The following is an 18341-nucleotide window of genomic DNA, read 5'->3' on the forward strand; positions in this document are numbered from 1 at the left end:
GTAAGTATTTTAAATAATCTGGACACTTTATTTTTGATGATTTAGCCCTATTTGTTACTCCTCATACCTGGCAAGCTAGAAATCTTAATTCCTACACCAATTTTATACAAGTAAGAAGTAGCCACTGATTAAGAATCGGTCTGAATTCAGTGAATGGAATATATCCCCTCCTTTACGTCTGGGACCTAACGTTCATGAAGTGCAAGAGAACAAATGTAACTGACTAAAGTCAAACTTGACAGCAGCAATAAAACTCCACCTTTTTCACACGTTCTTAGCTCTAAATACACAAGTCGTTTACAAGACAGCGTTTAGTGAATGATCCATCAGTATCGCCTTGGGTGCCACCCTCTCCTACAGAGATAGTTGTGCACAGGGACATCTCGCAGGACATGGTCTCTAATAAAAATGTTGGCTCACAGATTTGACAGCGACAATTCATCACAGATATTTTCGCTCCTAGAAATATATCAACAAAAACTAAACTGTTTCATGATACCACCCCCCCATGTATTATTCCAGGAAACATTTCACAATAATAACATTGCTGATGGCCAAATACTGAAGCCAATCCTGTTCCTGCCAGCGAAGAGTTGCCTCCCAGCAATGCATATTCTGATCTCCTGCCTAGCCTAAATTTAAACTCGAGAGACAGGGACTCATCCCTTCCCCAAAGAAATGTTCTATTTATGAGGTCTGACTGTAGAGATGATCTTTTTATTCAGATTACACTTCCTACTTTAGCTTACTCTTTTCAATTTTTCCCATTCATAATTCCTCAGAGTGTTTTAAGGAACAGCCCCCTACACACAAGAGTTACAGCTTTCAGGCATGATGATTAGCACGTTAGCTCTCCCTCCCCACACCCACTAAGCTAAGCTAACCCACATTCGCATCTTACTTTACACCACTTGTACCAGCCTCCAGTATGCAACCACTTGTTACTCTCATTACAAATGCTGCCCAAAATAAACACGATGTCCTAAACACCACAAATTTTTAGACTGCTGTGAAGTGCCTGATAGTTTATACACACTATATTCCTTCCTACTGCTGCAATGCCCAGACCTCAGGGCAAAAATCTTCATGGAGCCCTACAACCAACTGCAGCACTGATTTCTGTAATTCAGTTTCTGGTGGTCAGTCTACATTTCCATAAAACACTAGCTTGCTGTGCAAGAATATTCCATGTCTCTGCAACCACTCTCATCAGGCCTCTGCCTGGTCCCATCTTCTCCTTGCTCCAGTTATTCCCCACTTCAGCAGCATGCCTCAAATCCAGCTCCATCTCTTTGACACTTAGATCATCCTGAAGGATTTGCACAGCATCTTGAACCGTTTACAAGTGTCAATCGTTTTCCTCATACCTCTCCAGAGCAATCTTGTGCTACTTTTAAAGAACATACTGGAGACCAGCAGGCACGTCCCTCCTCTGCCAACGGGGAGGGAAACCAGCACCGGGCGCTGGGGTCAGGCACAGAGACTCTGCTGAAGCCTCATCTGACGCCACAAAATTAATAAAATCTTTTCCATTCCCAGTGGCAACAGGAAAAATACAAGGCAGCAAAAAGGATCTGTGGCTTTATAATATGCTACTCAAAATATCTGCTGATGGTCATAAGACAGAAAGAATATGCCAAAAAAACTGTATGATGTAGTCAGTTGGCGAATGGGGAAAATCACACACAAAATGAAATGCATTCAGCGCTGTAAAAGCAGGGCTGTGGGAAATTGCTGGTTCTCCATATAAGGATCCAATATTTTTTCAATTTGCCAACATAGCATAAAGCACATTAAAAAAATCTTAAAATTTTAAATGTTAACCATGAAGAGCACTTTTTACAGTATTTCTCAAGAATGTTTGTTTTGTACACCCATGAGTCCTGATTTTATAATTTGCAGCCAGTCTAAATGAAAAAAAGAGTTTTTAAACTTCTCCATATAAAATGTCAACCACCTTTTTAATTGAGAGCTAGAAAAGCATAATTGAAAATTACTAACCTCAAGCGCTCATTAGTGACAAATCCAAACCCCAGCTGAACACAGCCCTAATAGGATTAAAGAGACATTCAGGATGATGTATGTAGACCTGGTATGCAAGAAAAGCTGAAGAAAAATCTGTGTCCATCCACAGAGCAAGGATGGGACACAGCTCTGGGAGGAGCGGTGCTTGGGTACCAGACGTGCACACGCACTTCTCCTGCTGCCTGCCTGCCTCCCTCGCTCTGCTGCTGGAGCTACAGATGCTGCCCACAGGCACCCTCAGGACTGCAGGCTGGACGTGTCACTGCTGGGCTCAGAAACTGCAACATCACCCAAGCTCCCACACGAAGAAAGCAGGGAATGGCTGGCCATGCGCCTCATGACAAGGCATTTCCAAGAGCACAGCCATCCTCTGCCTATTTGTAATGGCTCTTTGTCACTTCCCCCACCACACAAAGCTCTTCAACAAGTGAGCTGTTCAGTCCACCACTTCTACAAAAATCACACACACAGGTAAGCAGTCCTCAGGCTGAATTTCACGGTCTCAAGGTCCTTCTGTGAGCATCAGAATCATTGAGCATGAGATTTCCTATTGATCACATGCCACTGGCTGCACATCTAAGGAGGCTCAGGAGGGTAAATTATTTTTTTCCCAAGTAAATTTTAAATTGGCTTCCTAAATTGTCTCCAGATCCTTTCCAGACAGCAGAATGGAAATAATTAGAGGTGGTTGGAAAATGGAATTTTTTGTCCTGTGGGGAAAGTCTGATAGTCCTGTACTTATTTTTACGCTAACACAGGCCAAAGTATAAAAACCTTAAAATATTAAGTAGAGCAAAATACTGTAAGGTATTCTGAAATCCATGCACTTTGACTTGTTTTGTTGCAAGAGAACAGCCCATTGCTCACATGGGCACACCAGCAGCCCACATAAATGCTCAGTTTTCAGCCCAAGATTCTTTCTACTCCCCAAGACCACAGGGCAGTGACTAGCACTGTTGACACAAGCTCTCCACACATCTCATCCTACTTCTCTTGCTGTATGAGCTAGACAGGAAGACAGCAGGAGCTGCAGTTAATCACTGCTCCCTTGTTCATCTTCTGAAAACAAATTTAAATGACGTTTTGGAGGTTTGGGTGAGAAGGTTGTCGTCATCCTTCCCCATTTTAAAACAATCTTTGTCAGTCTGAAGTGATTTATTCTAACTTTTTCTGATGCATATTGTGGAGCCAACAGTTTCCCACTAAGCAGATGCAAACTGAGAGCAGTCACAGAGCTGGGGGCTGAAATACCATGGGGAAATACACAAAGAAACGATCTCTAAAAGTTGTACACAAACTGTGAACAAGAGTAGAAGGGAGATTCGCTCTCAACACCTCTTGCAGACAGGAACACAACTTTCCTCCTATCCTCCATGTACAGCACTACTGCCTAACCAGAGATACACCTGTCACACCAAGGCCTAGGCAGCTATGTCAAGCAAAACTCTTCCTTCCTGACACCATGAAGATGGCTGTTTTATGCAAGTCATCCAAGTAGAATGCCTCATGGGAAAACCTTCAGTGCCATCACTCTGTTAGGGATCTTCTCTGCAGCTGTTAAATTGACAGAGCCATGGAGATCCTGAGTGAATTCTGCATCATTTCATTCTTGGCTTCAGGTGCCTTTGACTAGTACTCCTGATGAGGATGACACCTCTGTCTGTAACTTGCTCTAAGTTAGCACTCCCTCAATGCAACTTTCCACTGTACAGAGAAGGAGATCTTGGCGCCTCTTCCTCTCCAGATCATCTGGCAACTGTTCTGATAGCAACCTGCAGCATGCTGTACAAGCACAGCTGAAGCACAAAATAGCTAGACATGAACACCAGAAAAATTGCTTACTCCTTTGTATCTGTCTTTCTCTAAATGCTCTTTCCAAGCCAGCCCAAGGTAGCAGGGGGAATAATAGAGCCCTTCACTCCCCTTCATACAAGGGGAAAGGAGCAATTGCATCGTTTCAAAATTTTCACCTCTGGAAACCTTCCTACATGGAAACATGCTTCCAATAAGCTTTATACTGAAGACTGCAGAATCTACAAGGACAGGGCTCAAAAAAGAAGGTTTGATAAAGAAGATGAAACTGTGCAGAAAAGTTTTTTTGGTACTTTTGACTTAGCAGGCCACCATCTTGGGAACTGGCTGGAAAGTGGCTCAGCAGAAAAGAATCAGACCATGAGCCAGCTGTGCCCAGCTAGCCAAGAAGGCCAATGGCATCCCAGCCTGGATCAGCAATGATGTGGCCAGCAGGAGCAGGGCAGGGATTGTCCTGCTGTACTCAGCACTGGTGAGGTCACACCTCGAGGGCTGTGATCAATTTTCCCAACTCAGTAAGAACACTGAGTTGCAGAATTGTGCCCAGAGAAGGTCAATGGATGTTGTGAAGGGTCTGGAGCAAAAGTCCTACAAGGAGCACATGAGGGAGCTGGGGGTGCTTAGCCTGGAGAAAAGGAGGCCTCAGGGAGACTTTTTAACTGCCTGAAACGAGGTTGTAGCCAGGTGACATTTGGCCTCTTCTCCCAGGGAAACAGCAACAGGACAAGAGGACATAAGCTACACAAGAAGAAATTTAGGTTGGACACAAGGAATAATTTTTTCACTGAGAGGGAGGTTGAGCATTGGAATGAGCTGTTTTGAGAGGCAGGGGAATCACCATCTCCAGAAGTGCTCAAGAAATGACTGGACAAGGCACTTAGTGCAATGGTCTTGACAAGGTGATGTTCAGTCAGAGGTTGGACTCAGTCTTGAAGGTCTTCTCCAACCTTAATGATTCTGTAATTGCTTCCTCCTCTTTTAATTTTGCTATACAGTGAGGCAAGTTTTGCAAAGTTAAAAAAAAAATCATCAAACTCAAAGGCAAAGAGAGGCAAGATACTAAACCACACCAGTTTCCTTGCATCAAAGACACAGATCCATGGGATTTATCTATAGGTTATAACGCCAGCAGGTTCAAACTTGTTCTGAACAGAAACAAGAAATCCCTGCCCACACTTGGAGATAACCAAAAGTCCTTAGAACATTTAGCATGGCTCTGGGCCAAGCTAATAAACTGCTGAGCCGCGGGGACATCTCTGTGCCAGCACCTCGGGCTCGGCACAGCTGGCAGTGCTCACTCACAGTGCTTCGTGCTGGCACAAACCACAGGCAGAGCTCATTCCTGGCTGCCTTCACCACAGCATGGACAGGGAAATGCCACCACGCTCACAGCTTTGTCTTCAAGCCTTGACTTCAATCTTGGGGACATTCATACCCATTTTTCTGCATTATCCACCCAACAAAAAACATTTTAGGCCAGTTTTTAACCCAAATGTCAATATTTTGACATGGACATAATGTTTTTCACCTGAAAGTGATGAAAAGTGTTGCCATGAGAGTCTAACTAAACCAACACACTTGGCTTTTGCTTTGAATTGCGCTATTTTACAACAGCTTTTTCTGTTGAAAATTAGGAATTTGCGCATTTGCACGAGGCTTCTTAAACAAAGCAGCATTTTTATTCAAGTGCTTCTTTGGAATGCTTCCTCAACCCTCTGAAGAGCAACATCTTACTGGGTTGGGTGGGGGAGCAGAGAAGGGAATGATGAGACTCACACGTTGTTTACAGTGGGTAGAGCTGCCAGGCTTCTATCCAGTTTTAAGATGTACAGCCTTTGAAAGCCCTTATGTCTGGTCTTTGACTCAAAAATGACATCTCTGCAGACAGAGGGGTATGGGGTTGTAAAACCAAAGCATATTTTCTTAACACTGCTCCAGAAATATCCTCTGCTAAACGTGTAACAGATGCATGTTCCTCATTAAAAAAGTGTTGCTATACATTATGTCTTGGCTGTAGAGAGATTCTGGCAGAGATTGATACACTGTGGACATATAATTCATGTGTCTAGTATGTGAACTCTGGACCCTGCTTAACCTGCTGGGGTCCTGCTGTGGATCTTGGGCCATGGAAATGGGAGAAAAGGGGGAGAGCAGACAGACATGGAGGACCAATGAGTAGCTGGGAAAACAACAAAGCTATTGGACTTCTCTCAGCACCATCCCCAGGCACCCAGTTTTTATTCCCATTTGTATAATGAACTGGAAAAGCAGCACCAATTCCAGCTACCTTTCTTTGAGAGGAAAAAGAAATCATCACTTCATAGTGACCATTTTCTTCCTTGAGTAATCTCTAGCCTTTTGCTGAAATTTAACTTTTAGGTTTTGGAAAGGTAAGTCCTAATGACGAATTACAATATATTTTTTTGGCTGATTGGTGCTTAAAACCTGCCCATGCTAATCATAACTTCACAGTCCACAGGGAGACCCTTAGTTTTATTCCTTGCCTGGCATTCAGACTTCCATTTAATTACTGGTTACTTAGATTTATAGGCACATTTGCTAAAAACAGTGACTCTGTGTGCAGACAATAACCTTTTGATGGGTATGGTAGTAAAACTGTAATTCCTATGTAAACAGGACCAAATTTTAAAAGTAGCTGGTGTAGCTCTCTAATGAAATTGGCAGCACTGTGTGGGTACTTTGTCTTGGAGAATGCTAAATGGTGCATAGCCAGCATTTGCTCCATAAACTGTCAAACAAGAGAACTGCAACTGTTCGGTGATTTGTTTTTCTAATGTAGTTCTCTACTATGGGAAATGTCTTTTCCATGACCAAATGTGGAAGCCATCAGGATCCAAAAGAAATAGAGGGCAGAAAGATGATGTCTAGAAGGTATCTCCCAACAGAGAAAAAAGGAGTAAGAAAACATTTCTCAAAGACTCAGTTTTGGGAGCACCATGAAAAAGCAAAACACTTCAGAAAAAATTACATTAAGGATGCTATAATTAATTGTTGGGCATCAATTACAGTACTATAACACTCAACTTTTTCTCTCCCTTCACTGGGTAGCACTGATGATAATATTGTTGCATATCTCCATAGGAAGAATAAACAACAATATATACATCTGGTATCTTTCTTCTCAGGGCCTTCTACTACTTTGCAAAATGAAACAGACTTCATCATCTTAGGAAGGCAGAAATCTCCTCTTCCATTACTGAAGAAACACACACTGCAAATAAGTGATACCTGAGCTCTATGCCTCAGCAAATGAAGCAGTCTGAGCACTGATTCCAAGTTTCCTATTTTGTTCTACATTCCTGTCAGCACTTCAGTGCCATTCTAGGCTCATATCAGGCAATAAAAGCAACATGATTTTGTTCATAATAATAAAGGGTAATTAAACAGGTAAATGTCTTCACCACTGATGAAAGGATGTCCCCAAATCAGAATTTTTAAGGTAGAATTTAAAAGAATTTTAAAATATGGACCAACTATTTCAGACAGGTCTCTGCTGAAGTCTCTCTCTCAATAATGGAAAAAGGAGCACAGCTCTCCTTTTCCTACTTCTGTTTGGAATAGAGGGAAAAAAAGAAAAAAAAAAGACAGATTTCATCATCTGAATTCAAACCTCATCTGATCTGGTCCTCAGGAAGACACACGGCATTTAAATATATGCAACAGCTATTAAGGGATTGATTCTGGAGAAATAATCAGATGGACGATATTTTTACCGGGGTTCAAGTGTCCACAATACCCAGTAAAATAATCAAGGCTACTCTGAGCAGACTGCAAGACTCCTCTGTGCATGCAGACACTTCCCAGTGGTGCAGTTGTAGCTGCTAGTCAGGCCTTGCTGATATCTGCTGCACATTGCATGTGGCTGATTTAACAATTGCCTTCCCACTACGCCACAATTTCCCTCCCTGCTGCCAGCCCAGGAACCGGTTGTTCATAACAAGAGCAATGGGAGGACAGGACCACTGCAAGGAATTTGAAAACTATCAGCAATAATATGCCAACTGCAACAAATCTGCTCTACAAGAAGGGCGTGTCAAGACACATCAGCAGCCTACATAGCTACTGTCAAGAATCAAAGCTCACATCATTTTATGTCCCTGAAATGTCAACTCAATTGCAAATTTAAAAACAATATTTTTATCACTTTGCCAGTCATAGGACAAATCCCAATAATCTTAGTTGTGCTGACCTTGACCAGGCTGGAGACAAGTAAGTCACGAACACAGAGAAAACCAGAAGCCCACGGAGTAATTACAAAAAATAAAAATCACAGCCATGGTATGACACAGTAAAGCCCTGTTCAATCCTTACTACCCATTGCAATCTATACTAATATCCCTTAGGGAATATTTCTAGGTTAAGCTGCCTACTAGCAGCATCTCCTTTTGTCCAAAGTCTAATGCATTACTGGCATTTTATAAACAGATAAACCTTATGGGTGGCAGAGTATTGTGAGTGTTGCACAGATATTTCCCTTTATTGTTGTTCACTATTAGATTGTGGTACAACTTTAAAAAATTCCACTGATTTGCCACTACATTAGTCCAATCCACTTAGTTAAGGCAAAGCTTTTTTACTTTCAGTAACCAAATCAATGCTATCACTAAATAAAAAACACAAAGGGAAGGGACAAAGATTCATAACAAGACCATGATCATGACGTAACAAAAACATCAGCATGAGTAATTACTATTATTGTCAAAAAACCTTTACAATTATTTATGATGACTTAGCTTTTCAGGTGCTATTTGTGCTTTGTGATAATGAAAGAGCACAACCTAGTATCATCTAACTTTTTTTCCATACAGGAAGCATTTTATAGGTACAGCACCCCAAATGGGGACCACAGTTACACAGGTGAATAGCTACACCATAATCACTATTTGTCAGTGAAAATTAATCTCAAAAAAAGCAGCCCCATAACTCTTCTACCGTCAGTTTCTGGCTTTAGTCAGTTACCCATCTGAAAACTCAAACATCTTTAAGCAAATATTTTCCCCTGGAGATCTGATAAAGCGATATATATACAAAGTATTTTAGTTCACATAAAACACTCCTGTTGGTTTAAAACCACAGGAAAAAAGTAAATAATTTTAACAGTTTAATTTTTCAAACAAGATGCCTTGCAGTCAGTTGGTAAAGCCTGAAAGCTGATAATTGCTTAACAAGCTTTGTATTCCAAACAAAAGTATCTTAATGGTTCAAGTTTCTCTTCTTTCCACTGTCATATATACAATGATCATACAAGTTAATTATAGAGAGTTAACTCTGCCAAGTAACTCACACTAAAATGGTGATATAATTATATTAGAAATCACAAAAAACCTACTCATTACTGGTACCCCTACCATTTTTAAGTGTGATCTCTCTGTATCTATGGGCAGATCACACCTATGGACAGTTAAAATCAAATTTGCACCGTCTGACCTAAAGGAACACTCTTCAGTGGGAGCATGGCTACACCATGGCTACATCAGTTCCAGATCCTGAACTCAGTCTTTCCACAGTAGTCTCGTTTCTTGAACTAGAAAGAGAGGTGAATGGTCTGTTTTTATAGGCCTGCATTAAATGTTTCCTTCTAAAAGCTATTTTAATGACATTGTGGTGCTTCACAAAGGAAACAAATTCAGTATATGGTTAACAGACATAAACATGCCTCCTACCTCTGAAGAGTTGTAGGTTTTTTAAGAGCACTTTCAAGTGACTAATATCAAAATAAATCAGCAATTTAAACTTTACAGCATCAATTCAAGATGACATTTTGGCATGTAAGTACACAAATTGTTCACAGTGTCCCTGCAGAAGCCATCTATAACTCAGAAGATGCACAGAGCCTTTCAAATGACGGCAATGGAATTTAAATGATTTAATTAGAATAATATGCTCTAGTTCTTGGCCACTCTCTCACTATAAAGTAGGAATTTCCTCTGGGCAAGCACAGCACACAAACCAAGCTGCAACTGCTCGTCCCAGCTCCAAAAGAAGTAGTCTAACTTCCCAGTCCTGTGAGAGACCAGAATGGTCTGCTAACTTCTTTTGTCAAGTTTCCCTTCTTCACTCAGTCTAAATCCATCCTAACAGTACAAGGAAAACAGAAGCAGTTGTTACCATGACACAAAATTTAAAATACTAATAAGAGCTACTGGAAAGCATGCACACTTGTACTATCTTCTGATTTCCTTTTTGAATCAAAACCAGAAGTTCATTTCTTCTGCCAAGGCAGTTTTTCTTTTTTAATTAAGAGACTTTAAAATCTGAATCATTCTTTTTCTGGGGAAGGCATGCAAGAAAAAGACAAGGCAGACTACCACCAACCCAAATTTATCTCAAACCTTATACTTTGTAATTATTAGGTTCTCTAAAATTGGATATCAATTCTAAAAAATATTTTTGTAATTACAGTAGAAAACTGCTTTTACAACCTTTCCTCTTGAGTGCTTAAATATTGAGAGTACCAAAGTTGCATTTAACTTACTACATTTCCAAAAAGCAGTAAGGAACTAAAAGCAGGCAGGAAGACCAGATTTCCTGCTTAGGATTTTTATTAATGATTCAGAGAAATTCTTTTTTTACCTATATGAGAAAGTTGCTGACTTCAGTGAGCAATAAACTTCCACAACTGACTGCAGTGGAACCCCAATTAATATCCTCAAAGAGAGCATTTGTCTGCTCTTTCCTTACTGGAGATAAGAGGTTCCTTCTAAATTGCATCCTAGAGACATTTGACTAAAACTTTTTTCCTCCAGGCAAAAAGTAAACATCTATAAATATTTTATATCAACACTGCAAAGCAAAAAAAAAAAAAAACAGACTAAGCACTATTAACGTGCACTTTTTTTTTTTTCATCACATTTATAAGAAACAGGCAGTGATGCACGCCACAAGGCTGGGATCTAATCAGACACAGTAAGGCCCTGTCTAGACAGGCAAAAGTTATTACAATCGGTTAGCGTGGTTGAAGAACTCCATTAAGACGCAGGCCAGCAAGAAAGAAACCACATTAGCAAATGACACAGCACAACCAGGCACCAAGGCAGCCAAGGGGCCTCCTGGCATGCTCCAAATCGAGCCTCTCTTGGAGTCATTGGCAAGCTGGCACAGCACAGCGCTGGCTCCACTGCCAACATCGAGTCGGACAGACTACGGACACACGAGCGGCGGGAGAAGGAGCTCAAGGGGGAGCCATGACCAGCCCGAGTGCTTCTCCAGGGTGCTGTGCCCAGGCACCGTCTGACTCCGTCCCTGCAGCAAGGCACCGGGTGCCCTCAACAGAAAAGACAATTTACTCACAAGGTGACCATGTGCTGCAGGTGTTTTTGTCACCCTTCATTCCTTGGAATGATGTCGCTGCTGCTTGTGGAGAAACACACTTCTGTGACTTATGGGATATAAGCACACAGATGCTAGGAATAAGAAACACTATACTGAAGAAGAAAGAAAAACCAAACTAAACAAACCAAGAAAGACACAAAAAGTTAAAAACTAAATTATGAAGATTACATACAAAGCAAAGCAGACTTGCTTCCTTTGCTGTCTTGATCTTCCCCCTTGATCAAAACTTTCAAGGCTTCTCAAAAACACCTATTTGCTTTGCAAATGGGGGTATCACAGCATGCTTGATACAATGCCAAATGTGATAAAAAAAAAAAAACGCACAACCTATTTACTACTCTTACTTGATAACTCTTTTTCAAATAATTTGGTTTAAAATAAAGAAAAAAATACACAACTGTAAAGAGAAAGAATGCAGTGAGATCACCTAGGAAATTGTCGTCTCAACATCTACAGACATTAGAAACACTTCTAAATTTAGACACCCCAGCATTTAACATGGCCAAGAAAAAAGAGAAACAAAGCCAGAAAAGTGCTCATATATTAATTACTATCAGGAGTAAACCCTATTTTCAGCTATGCTATCCCAAGTAATGAACTACAAGCTTTGAAACTGCTATTAAAGTCCTCACAAACTATTTACTGAAGAGGAGCAAGCATATATTTCTCTGGTTGCACAATATGACACATACACTTTTGGGATGGGAGAGAAAGTTATAAGCTATCCACAATCCACCAGTGAAAATCTTTCTTCTTTGAATCAATAATAGGCTTCATAATAAATTCCTTCACTATTGTATTATATAATCTCATTGGTAGCATTTGTCCAAACTTTTCCAGTGCATTACTTTGTGTCACTGCAATTTACTTTGTAGAAAGGAAAAAAATCCCACAGAGAGTTTAAGAGTATATACAGAAACTATTGAAACTTTTCCCAGCCACTATCATTATGCCATTACTATCCTTGAATTTTCAGAAGCAATGACTTCACTTTGGCACCATCAGAATCTCACCTTTGGCTCTAAGTGGCAAGGCAACCCTATTAATCCATGAGGGTGTTCCACAGCAGCATGAAGGATCCTTATCAATGTGCCCAGGCACTATCAAAGGCAAGGTCAGAGTAGAGTTGCTAACTGCAAATGTGAGCAGACAGCACGTGGAGCTCTCCAGTGCAGTCAGTGGGCAGGGCACCCACATGACCTCTGCAGACATCCAGCTGAGGGCAATTCAGTGAGGCCTTCAGCAGTGCTTGATGGTAGCATCACTAGCTGAGCATGGAAGAGATCAGATCTGGTCAACAAATGCAGGTTTTGGAAGCACATCTGCTATTAAAAACAAACAAAAACCTGTCTTTCAACCAAGTCTCAGTCAGCTCCTTGATGAGTTGTACTGTGACCCAAGAGGAAGAGTATTCAAATCTCACAAATCAATACCATCAAGTCCTGAAGGCAAATGTATCACAGAATCATAAAATGGTTTGTGTTGGAAAAGGCCTTAAAGATCATCTACTTCAATCCCATGGCCATGGGCAAAGTGGGCTGCCTCTCTTCTATGGGTAAAAATTGACAACTAATTAACACTTGCACTTGCAGCAATTCCTTACTTCCAGACACTCGGAATACCTTCAGTAGGGATCTAAGGTGAGCCAGTGAGGGATGCCCAGCTCCTGAGCACCACATGAATGCTTTCTGCCCACTCTTCAAGGGACTGCAACAACGGGAATGAAAGAAGCAACTGCACCATCGACTCAACGTCAGCTAAAATTACACTGCTACTCAAAGGGGAAGTCTCACAGCATCCTCCAAATCTGGCCACCAATTGCCACCTCCTGCCTTCAGATGACGCTATTGCAAGTGTTGAAACAGGACAGCAGTCAGCATGCTGAGGATTTTTTCCCAACTGCAAGCACTAATTTTCAGCCTGGTCACTGATCTGATCCAACTCATAGCCAGCAGAGCCGACATGAGTAGCGTGTGGGGATGGTGTAACCACAAACAGAAAGAACAGATTCCTCACCTTTTGCTGCTGTACACTGGGATTCAGTTCCTACTTTTCCATCAGCCCCAGGACTGAGAAACACACTCATCTTATTTTATCTGGCTGATTAGCACCCATTCCTGCCACAAGCCCATGTGATAATCACTTACTAATACAAGTGTCATGACTGACTGTAAAACATCTGGCTCGCCCTGTGCATTAAATGCTAGACAGACACTGCAGAGAGCAGCAAAAGCCAGTAAGCTGTGCTTACAAACCAACACATTTTTATAAAACCCTGCCTGTTGTGCCGTTCTACCTACAGTGCTCATTGTTGTCCAAAGCAACAATTATGCAAACACTTGGGCACTTGCTTAATTCTTCTGTTACAAACTACTCCATTACATTTAATGGATTAATTAGCAAAGGCTCATTTTTACGCAGAGAGTGGAGGCTCCCAAGGCTACATGCAGCGTCACGGGACAGGCTCCGGGGGGAGGCAGGGAGGGTGAAAGGCACCTGGGAGTATCTACAGTCACACTGCAGCTCCACAAGCAGTTTTGGCAGCAGTATCCAGTTTTGCCAGCTAAAACAAAGCTAACAGCTACCTTCCCCACTCCCTCTTTCCTCCTCTCTTACCCCCTAATGAACCAAATAATGGAATTGATCCAGATTAAAATTACATCTGTTTGTTTCTCAGTGCCTAGATCCAGATCACCACGGGAAGGCATAAGCGTTCGCGCTGCTACGAAAAGAGTCAGAGCTAGGCAGGGGCTGCCAGGGCAACCCCATGTCGCAGCAGTTTAAACCACCCAAAGCACAATCACAGCCCAGCTCTGTATTTCAGCCCTGCTACAGTTACCTGACACTGGAACTGGAGCAATAAGGTGGTCCTCCTTCCTCCCTCCATCTCCCTTCCCTCTCCCCACAGCACTGGGGCTCAGCATCTCCCCCACACACTCCTGGGAAGGCAGAGCTGCAAAGAAATCTCCCCCCAGAAAAACTCCGGGGCTGGATTAAGTTTCTGCTACATTGGCTCCTAGAACTGGCTTTCCACAGGGTTGGATGAACTGGCATAAAGGAGAGGGTGCACTGGGTCCACAGCAGAACACCCAGAGCAAGTTGTCTATATTTTTCCCAACTACAAAGAGCAAGCCTGGCCAGGACCAACCGCTGCCTCCCACGGGGAACAGCCACAGAAGTAAACCCATTTGCAGGACTGTAAGTCTCACTCATGCCAAAAACATAGAAGCACATTATTGTAAGTTTAGTTAGATAAAAAAAGGTCATACAAAGTACTGGTTTCCTTTCACATTCTTTGCATATACAAAGATCCCAACGGTTCCAGGAGGATTTTCCTGTATAGCCTTACTGAAAGCTGATTAAAGAAAATGACCATTAATCCCACTAGTAACTTAAAACAAAACGTTAAATTAATTTCAGTGGGAGTTCTGGCCGTGTACAAAAAAAAAAAAAAAACCAGCATGATACTCTCACATTCAAACACATTGCTCGCTTGGGAAATGACAAGAACTCTACAAACATATGAAAAGCTGAAATTTACTCCACGTTATAGAACTCGGTACGAAAATCGCCAAACGATCGGCACCAGGCTTAAAACTATTTCCACAAACCCCCAGCTTTTGAAATTGGCGTTGTTCAAGCCGCTGTTTCCCTTTTCACCTCTTACTTTGAAAGCTCAGCCCCCGCGATCATCTTTTAAACCAAGATCCGCGCCAGCAAGCCTTTCCATTTTGCTACAATCCAGACGGGCGTTTTCCGAAGCTGCGGAGCGCAGCGGGTCGCTGCGGGAGCGGGGTTCCCCTGCGCCCCCCGAAGTGCGGGCACAGCACAGGCGCGCGGCAGCAGCGGGCCGCCTGCAGGGCTCCATGCAGCCCGGCTATCCCGCCGGCAGCGGCCGGCGCGGGTGTCCCGCCCGGGGCCGGGGAGCCCCGCGGCCGCAGCCCCGCTCCCCCGGGCTCCGAGCGCTGCGCGGGGCGCGGAGCCGAGCGCGGCCGCGGCTCTTTGTTCGGCGGCGCCCGAGGCCGGAGCGGCCGCGCCCCGCGGAGCCGGGCGGGACGAGCTCGGCCGGGGCCGGAGCCGGGGCCGGGGCGGGCGGCGGGAGCCCGCGGAGCCCAGAGCCGGAGCCGTCCCGCAGCCGCCCGCTCCCGGCCGCAGGAACGCGCAGCGGAGCACAGGGTCTCACCGCAGACACACACCTGGGAGCGCCCGCCGGGGCTGCCAGCCCCCCGCCCGACACCCCCTTACCTGCCCGCGGGTGCGGAGCAGCCCCGAGGACTTTGTCTCCGCGGCGCGCCCGGCTGCCGGCGGACAAGTTTGTGCCCCTACTTCGCTCCTCGCAGCCACAGCGACGCTCTCCCCTCCCTCCGTCCGCCTGTCCATACGCCGGCCCTCCCTCACTCCCTCCCTCCCACCGGCAGGGGCGGCGGTCCGGAGCGCCCGACCCCGCCCCCGGTTCCCCAGGCTGTGCCGGTACCGGGGGTGCCTCGCTCGTGTCCCAGCGGCGGAGCTGTCGGGCTGGCGGACGTGCCCGCCCCGGGGGTGCCTGGGCAGGGCTGGGCGAGCTCACCTGGACCCGCCGGCCCCTGCAAGGGCAAGCGAAGGGTGTGGGATCCAGGTGTTGCCACCCCATCCTCCTCTGTCTGCCCGAGCAAGCCATCCTGTCCTTTAGTCTTCGTTTATTTACAAACTTACTGCGAGTTACCTAGCCGGTTAATGCAACAGCAGGAGAAATTAAACCCAGGAGCAACATCACACCTCTTGGGTTTTTCCACACACAAGTATTTAATGGAAGAGAAACCACCTGGGAGAGCCCTTCTTAAAGGGGGAGCCCTTCATGGAGTAAAACAAACTCCAAAGGGAACTGCTCCAGCGGCACAGTCGCCAATCTTGAAGATATTTAGGAAGGCTGGGACAGGTCCCTCTCTCTGCGCAGCAGAGATGTGAGAGCAGAGAGGGGCCGGCACACTGCCTGCAATTGTCTGCTGCCTTCAATTCTCCTGGTGTGTTTATTACCACTATTGCACCGTGCAAGCACAGCTCTGATGCATGTTACATAATTAACCTTTGTTATGCTGGCAACCCTGTCATTCTCTCCGCGGGGCAGTTGTGAGTATGAGGAGGAGGGCTTGATGATGGGATAGTCAGTTGTTCCCCTGACAGTTTTTATTTTGGTTTCTCTCCAGGAAAACTAGATCAAAAAAGTTCTTTGCCATTGACAGCATCGTGGAGGACGTTGTGGTAGTCCTTTGTTCCTCAGCTAGTCTGTGCCACAGCCAGCCCTTAAAGCTTTGTCTCCTCCCCAGCAGCCTACACCCTGTCTTCAGAGAGGCCCAGTGCATCAGAATAGCAAAACTGGGTGGAAGGGAATCTCTACAGGAGGCTGAACTGAGAAGCAGAGGACGTGTGTTCACGGTATACTCAGCTGTTTAGACAATACACTATGTTGGAGTTTTCTGCTGGCTTCCTGCCTGCAACATCTCTCCAGCAATGTAGTGAGAGATGGAGTCATCAGGATCACAGTCTGTCAGGAAAGAAGAGACACTTCTGGCCAACAAGTGAGAGAGCACTACCTGTCCATCACAGCACAGCTATGTGAGCTGTCAGGGAGGGATACTGACAGCACTCCTGCCCCACGGCCTGGCTTAGCCAACTGTGATTGTGACATTTCAATGAAGAAATCCATCTTGTGACTATGAACTCTTTAAATATGAAACACTAGATACTTATAAGACTAAAATGAGTGGCAACTCCCACAATATGGTTTTTCCTACTGATCTTGCAGAGAGCACTTAAGCTAGATGTGGAGTCTAGAGAACTAGGAATATACCTGGTTGTCATTACTGAGAGAAGGAAGCAGAGGAACATTGCAAAACTGTTACATTATAAGCATTTCTTTATCATGTTAGGGAAAAAAGAGAGGTATCAGGTCAAAAATCAGGTTTCTTCATTGTGTTTGATGTAATCACTCAGAAAGTAGACTTTCCTCACAGGGTGGAAAAAGTCCGCTGATGTTTATGTAGGAAGCCATCTGTACTATGTTCCATTTCAACCAATGTCTCCATGGATAAGGGCCTCTGTTGCATATTAGTACATTTGCTTTGGGGTTGGGGAGTTTATCCTGTTCCAGATCACCTTCTCCCCCTCTGTTGACTGCTTTTCTCCTTTGCACAACTGCAATTAGAATATTGCTTTGCCTTCATGCAACACCCCTCAATAAAATCTCTAGACAGACTATCAGCTGGTGACTGTCGTGCTGCCTCTATGCACCAAGCAGGAGATGGAGCAGAACAAATCCATGGAGAGCTCTTGGAAATAATCAGTGGCAGTACTGCTAACATGGCACATGAAAAAGTCATACAGAAAGTCATATGGAAGCTCTTAAAAATTATTTGTTCTTCAACAGCTAGCTCTCAAACTTTCAGGATTGTGCCAGGATTGTGTTCCCAATTTATTTTTCACAGGCCTGAGAGCTAAATACTTACTTTTAAAAAGGAATAGAGCTTGAATTATCTCATATTCAAATAACTTCTGGAACCAGGAGTTTAAAAACAAGCTGAATATAATTAAAAATGGTCATATCTGTAGCACTGGTAGCACAGCAGAAGTGGTGAGGGAGGCCTCCTTGCCCCTCTCAGCCATACACCTTTGTTTTGCTGTAATGGATTATGTTTATAGTAAATTTATATTAGTGGTAAATCCAGTTCATAGTGTACTGCAGAGATTAAAATCTTTACATTTGCTAAGTGCTGAATGAGTTGCCTATCAAAAAAGACACAAGAAATGTCATACCAGAAACTATCATCTGCTGTCATGAATATTTAAAGCCAGTGTCATTGTCACATGCTACACACTGTAAATTTACTCTTAAGGCCACCATTAAAATTCCTAAAAACATCACAAAATAATATGTCCCTTGTAGACTTGCCTATTACAATGTATTGCGGTCTCAGGTCCAGCCCTTACCTCATGACTCACTCAAGCAAAACATCTATTGAAGTAAATGGGAATTTGGCAGGAAAAAAAGATGGAGATGGGCCAAAATCAAAAGAGGGGCGGAAACACTCTGGTCTTTTAAGGCAGTTGGATTCCTTATGTAGACCCAAAGTTTGCTGTTCATGGTTTAGTTCTCTTGTGAGATTACCGCAGGACTT

General features: G+C 43.8%; 1 protein-coding gene across 1 annotated transcript in view; it reads right to left on the reverse strand.

Annotated features, from left to right (window-relative positions):
* The window catches only part of TIAM2 (TIAM Rac1 associated GEF 2), a 167422-nt gene extending 151870 nt beyond the window's left edge, over positions 1–15552 (reverse strand). The window contains exon 1 of the mRNA XM_059469054.1: positions 15436–15552. The gene's annotated coding sequence lies outside the window, so the exon portion shown is untranslated. The remainder of the gene's footprint in view (positions 1–15435) is intronic.
* Between the last annotated feature and the right edge of the window lie 2789 nt (positions 15553–18341).

This window comes from Ammospiza nelsoni, chromosome 3 (genome assembly GCF_027579445.1).
Source record: "Ammospiza nelsoni isolate bAmmNel1 chromosome 3, bAmmNel1.pri, whole genome shotgun sequence".
NCBI lineage: Eukaryota > Metazoa > Chordata > Aves > Passeriformes > Passerellidae > Ammospiza > Ammospiza nelsoni.